A 6,634-nucleotide genomic window follows, 5' to 3' on the forward strand; every position below is an offset into this window, starting at 1 on the left:
GCTGTCTAAATACAAGAAATAAATATATGCGTATTTTGCACATATTTGTCGATGTGACGTATGTGTTTATAGACCTTGCGTGACTGGTACATTACACCACTGTGATGCTTATATATGGACACAAGAAAAGCGTTATTTGCACATATCATGACTAATGTCTGTTGTAATTTAATAGCTACATTTGTGCAAAGAATTGAGCTTTATTTAATCATTTACTCGTAATACCAGCTGGCCTTTCTTTCAAGCTCTGCCGCATTGTTTATATACATACAGGAGTTTTGATGATGAATTGTTTGACCCCTGGACTTTGCTTGGGCCACAAAAATTGTGTTTAATTAGCGAACTATCATGCAGATATCACCGGGCACTTTTTGGTTGGAAGATGGTAGACATTGTATGTTCTCAAACTTTTGATTGTGAATATAACGTGAAAATTATTGATGACCATTGAGTCGCTATAGAAACGCTGTGTTGTGTATTGTTGTTTATACTCAGTAGGCACTACTTATTGTAACTTTAGTTTGTTCGGTAGGGTGAACAATACCCTGTATATAATTTACCAGTATCTGTTCAGCTTACACAAATGCTTTGTAGCAGCGCATGTTCTCCCTAAAATTTAAATGAATGGCCTCAAGTCTTTTTCTTTTTTGTATAATGTTTGTATCTAAATAGTCTGGTGTTTTATAAACTGTCTCCTTGAATTCAAAAAAGAATATAATTCAACAAGTTGTGCATGTACTGACACATTTATTCACATATTGAAATATATATTTTTGTATCTTTTTAAATATAGCCCTGAAGAAGTCCGGTTTCGGACGAAACGCGTTGGCTATTTTTATCTGCGAGTGTATGAACAAATAAAGAAAAGAATAAAACGAAGAGAACTGACTTGAGCTAATTTCTTGGGAGAACAGTTGGACTTTTTTCTTGATACAAAACGAATGTTGTTTGAGTACTGAAAATTGTGCTTGTTATACAGTTATTTGGTGTGCGAGGTCAATTTGTGGAACTAGATATACAGAACAAATTCTTATTTGTTCTATGTTGGGATCTAGGGGGTTGTATCCCAGACCATTCGCACCCTCACTTTTGCTAACATTAGGAACTTGACTCTTGGTGCGGCTCTTAAAGCCTCAATCCCCTTCCTTGTTGTGACAGTGAAATAGGAGGGTGTTAAAGGGTGAGGGAAAATGTGATGCAGAAAAAACAGTCCAGGAATGAACAGTCCGAGGGCCTGTGTGATGGAACACCTTCAGGCTAAACTGGGCGCTGCAAGCATAAGCCAAATGCAATCACCAGCTCATCTTGGGCCAATGTACTGAATGATAACAAATCATAAAGACATAGACAATCTGATCTCCATTTATAAGGTAGAGACAGATAAGTGTGCCTCTACCGGAAACAAGAAGCTGGAACAAAACAGAGACCCTAAACTCCATATATCAGTATTTAGGAGCTCAAAACACCATTGCAAATCATGAACAGTCAAAGGATGTAATACAGAAACCGTGGAGTGCACTAGGGCCTTCCTCAATAGGGACTCATACTATTCAGGTCAGCAGTTGGGGACTTCAGTGAGGAGCTGGATTGTCTTATCTTTTTCTACCACATCCACAGTCTAGAGCAGTCCTTCCCTGTCAGAGCACCCACAGGATCTTCTTCCAATGGAGATTCACATGAAGACAGGCATGTGTTGGTAGCCAGGCACTGTGTATCTTCTTCAGGCCGTCTGAACATGTCTACAGATGTGTCCATACATGAGAAGTCCAAAAAGTCTTCCACATTTTCAGGTCCATGGTATTTTCTTGTATTCCCATCCAGTTTTACCAACATGTTGATAGTGAGAGGCTGGCTTGGTATATGATGTCCACTAATGTAAGTGGGCACTCTGCACCAGTCCAGACAACCTTTATGGTGATTTAAGAGGTCTTAGAAAACCTCAAAAATCTCTCTAAGTGGTAGCAGTGGAGAGCAGTCTTCAGGCTTAGTCCATAAGGAGTGGAAAGCAGCTTGTTTTACCAGAATGCAATCTTATATATATAGATTAAGTGAAAAGGAACCACACATTGTACTTATAAAAATATGTACTTATTCTCAAAGAGAAAAAATAGCATATGGATTGTGGTACTACCACCCATCTCACTAATCAATTTAGTCCTAAACATGCTGGTCAACATTGTTGCCACAAGGTTATACAAAGTTATACCCCTGGTCATTGCTGGCTCTTAGGGGAAGTTTGTGTCAGGCTGATCCCTCAGGAATCAATTGAGAGTATTAGCTCATCTCCAATGACAATCTAGATACTAGTCCTATGATATCCTAGCATTAGTGCTGTATGTACAAATAGCCTTTTCTAGAGTATAATGGGCTGTACCCAAGAGAGGGTAATTCTTGGAGGTGACCTCTTGTCCAAGGTCGTCCTTATATAATTCAGTGATAATGCAAATAAACTGCAGCAGCCATGTGTCACGGCCTAGAGTGATAAACAGGGGGATACACCAGGGCAGTCTCTGATCACCACATCTTTTTCTGCTGGCTCTAAAACATTTTCTGATGCCATCCAAACTGCCCCTCTGACACCACAGGGTGCTGCAAATCCTTTTCATTTGCATGTGCTATCCTGCTTACAGTCAATTCCCCTGAGTCGCCCCTTCCAACTCTATTATCCTTGACTCTTTTGCTTACTTCCTGGCAGTCAGGGTACACTGGAGTAAAAGTGAAGTTTAGTCATGTCACAGGTTACTACCAAGACTTGTATGCACGACTATGTCCTGAGGTAGGTGCCAGAGGAGGTCAAATCAGGCCTGGGTGGAATACACCTTAGTAATCTGAGTAATTTAGGTAATTCTACATTACTCTTTGACGCGGAATTACTGCTAACAATGCAATTAAGCCCACTCGTATAATTAGGAGTAATTTGGGGGGGAAGGAATCTTACAGCAAGAGCATATTTAGCCAGTGCAAGAGGCTGCTCACACTCCTGTCATGTTCTGTTTTATTTGGCACTACATCCATTTTGGACACAAGGATGCATATTGAGCTTCAAAATCCAGCTCTAAATGCTGCAAGTACGTTGAGGGGAAAATCTTACCACAAAATGCATATTTAGCGAGCGTGAGCCACTGCTTGCCTTCATTGTTCAAGTTCTTTTGCATTTAGTGCTATTTCTTAGTGCAAAAATGCATCTCCTAGGAAGCAGTTTTGCGTCATGAAAAAGAGTCCTAAATTCAGAATTCTGGGGTAATTCCACATGACTACGCTACATGAAATTACGTGAGTTATGCCGGCCCCTAATTAAAATAGCTTGGTGTGTTGGTTAATAGGGAACTGGAATAGATGGCGGAGGACATCTCAACCAGGATGAGAAATCACTTTGTGAAGTGAACACAACTGAACCTATAGCTGTGGGGATGGGTTCAGATGATTAAGAGGGAAATTGCACCCTGAAAAGTTTATGTGTCTTTTGCTAGTCCATGAATACATTATATAAAAATGATGGCTGATACTAAAGACTTTGAATGGGAAAGTGCTCAACCAAGATTGAACCTAGGCAGACTGTATACAGACACGCTTTTGGAGAGCTTAGACTTCCACTTCATCTATTGCAGTAAGTGGGATTTAATGCTGGTGGATCAGAAGCCCATATGGGCTGATCCGGAAAGGGACAAATTGAACTCTAGACCACATACAATATCAACCTATACATTTTAAAACCTGAACATTTGTGTTGATAGCCCAATTATTAGGGTGATGATTTCTACATGTTAGCATGTTATAGGAAGCTTGGGTGGATCATCTATTGCATCAATTTATTGAATCAATTGGCATCTAGATGGCATACTGCTGCTCATTGCGGGCTTGATGATTCACTGTAAGGCATAGAGAGATCGTTGTATCCTGAACAACTGCTAAATGTATGAACTCCATGAAGTCATGTGCCATGCTGAGTTCTGAATTTTATTAGAACCAGTGCTTCAATGACAACATCAACAGTTAATTCACTAGCTTAGAATTAGGCTGTTGCCTGACCCAAGTAATTTACCTGTATTTGTGGTCCTATGATAAATATAATACCTAGAGGTGTGGGCCACCGTAGGGGTGGTATCTGGTGTATATAGAGTACTTATTGACTACTAAGATAAATCCACAAGATTGCACAGGCAACTGCTACTACAAAAGACTATACTGACAAAGTTTGGGCTTCTTTTCCCTTAAACTACAATAAACATATGAGGAAGGACAGTCTTAGATTCTCTTATTCCAAAATACTAAGTAACTGGCATTGGCCGGCAACAGCAGCAAAGAAATCTTCACAATCATCAAGCACTTCACCACACCCATATTTGCTACCTGCAACATAAGCCCATCACAAGACTTGTTTAACAACCCCTCAAACTTCTTTTGCAACAAAATCACAACCTTATACAGGAACTTTCCCGCACAACCATACCCCCGGGCCATCTCCAGAAGTCTCCCAGTGACAATGAAAACAACACAATCACCACATGGGACTCCACTAGAAAAGAGGAAACAACAACAATCATGAAGTCTGTTCACTCCGGGACCCTGATGTACCATGCCCTCACCCCCCTTTCTCAGCACCTCAATCAGTACAGCCACCATTCCAGAATCATGGAAACATGCAGCCATCAATGCTCTCTAAAAGAATCCCTATACTGACAAGACCAAACTTGCCAATCTCCCTTCTTCCCTACCCAGACAAAGTTTTGTAAAAAGCCAATAACACGCGCCTTTCTGACCACCTCGCCAAACACCAACTTCTCGAAAACACACATTCAGAATTTAGACTCAACCACAGCAGGGAAACTGCCCTAATAGCAGAAATGGATAACATCCAGATGATCATCATCATGACTAAAACCACTGCCCTCATCCTTCAAGACTTATCAGCAGCCTTCAACACTGTCTCCCATCCCATCCTAATCCAACAACTCTATCAAACAGGCTTCTATGAGCGTGCCCTTGAATGGATCTGTTCTTTCCTCAGAAAAGGAACTCAAACTCTCAATGCCTCTCAATGAGGGTAACTCTTAAGCACACGATCTATTCTGGGGAGTCCCTAAGGCTTCTTGCTGAGCCAGACACTTTTAAATCTACATCCAATTGCTTCACACTGAACTGGGACAGGACCATAGTGCGGTCTTCGGAAAAGACGCCTCACAATGAAACCCCACCTGGAGGCCACAGACCGTGGGCCCATACCTTGCTCATTAGCAAGATACCTTGGAATCATTATAGACAACAATCTGGACATGAATTCTCAAGTAAACACAGTGGTCCTGTCGTGATTCAAGACCTTAAGGATTATGAAGAAAATAAGTCGCAACCAGACAACACCAGGAAAATGGACACCCAACCCCTCATCGCCAGCAGACTAGACTATGAGAACATCCTGTAAGCAGGGATAACAAACCAGTTCACAAGAAGGCTGCAGTCCATCCAAAACACAGCAGCCAGATTAATCCTCAACCTTCCATGCAGAGCCCACATCATCCCATGCTTTAGGAAACTTCACTGGCTCATGATACACATACGTGCACACTTCAAACTTCTGACCCACAAACCAGGTCTCACACACCTGCTACTGAGCACCTGGATACTCTCACAGGTGATAAATGAGCTATAAAAACACTTTTGCCATAACATACCATAACATTGGTCCCCATTCGGACTTAGTAAGATTAGGCTTCCGAATCACTGAAATCAAATTGTTGGAGAGGTGATCAGCCTAGGTGCAATCTGGCTCGTATTCTGTGGCTCTGTCTCAAGATCCCAGTATATCCAAGTATATTGGGTGGCTGAGTGGGTGGTACTGTATGGGGTGTATGGTGCTGGAGTCATAAAGAAGGCCCACTTAGCACTTATACATGATTTATCTGCCATAGCAGGGATACCAGGACATGGTGTCTTTGTTTTGTGATCTTGCTGGCCTCTGCTATATTCTGCATACTTTGACACTTGAGGAAGCCCACAAACCCTACTTAAGCTGAATGGTTGTCAGAGCTAATGCGGGCTGAATTGCATGAGTGTGTAGAGCATCTAATAAAGGACCAGCTGTCTACTTTTAGACCTTCACAAGAACTCCTATGGGATAGGCGGTGACTGGGAAGAATAAGTGTTGGACGTGGCCCTGCTTGCAGGGTCATCCCGAACTTTTTCACCTTTCCCCCCTAAACTTTTTGCTGTTTGTGCATGATTGAATGCTGCGCAATGACGTGCAGAGGTTTATTTTCACCAGTACAGAAATGTCACTTTTAAAATGGACGTGATTGCTGTGTGCTTTGTGCCACCTTCCTGAGGAGGGTTGGGGGTCTAGTGTTAGAAGTGACCAGGTGCTCTACACCTCCCCCACAGTGACAGTTGAGACTGGAACTGCCAGGGACTTTCTAGAAGCTTCTGGCTCTTTCTGGTAGGTGGGGTGAGGTGTGTATATGAAGGGGGGCTGTGCCTCCATGTCCTCAGACTGAGCGTGGGTTTGATTGAGAGGAACACTCTGCCAGGAGGTACCGCCGCAAGGGCCTGTGTGCTGGCCCCTGAGCCCATCTGTACCCCTCTGCTGTCCACAGGGCCAGTGAGAGTCTTTGCTGTAGTGAAGACTGCTATGTCAGGTGGA

This window comes from Lissotriton helveticus, chromosome 4_1 (assembly GCF_964261635.1).
Source record: "Lissotriton helveticus chromosome 4_1, aLisHel1.1, whole genome shotgun sequence".
NCBI classification, from domain to species: Eukaryota; Metazoa; Chordata; class Amphibia; order Caudata; family Salamandridae; genus Lissotriton; species Lissotriton helveticus.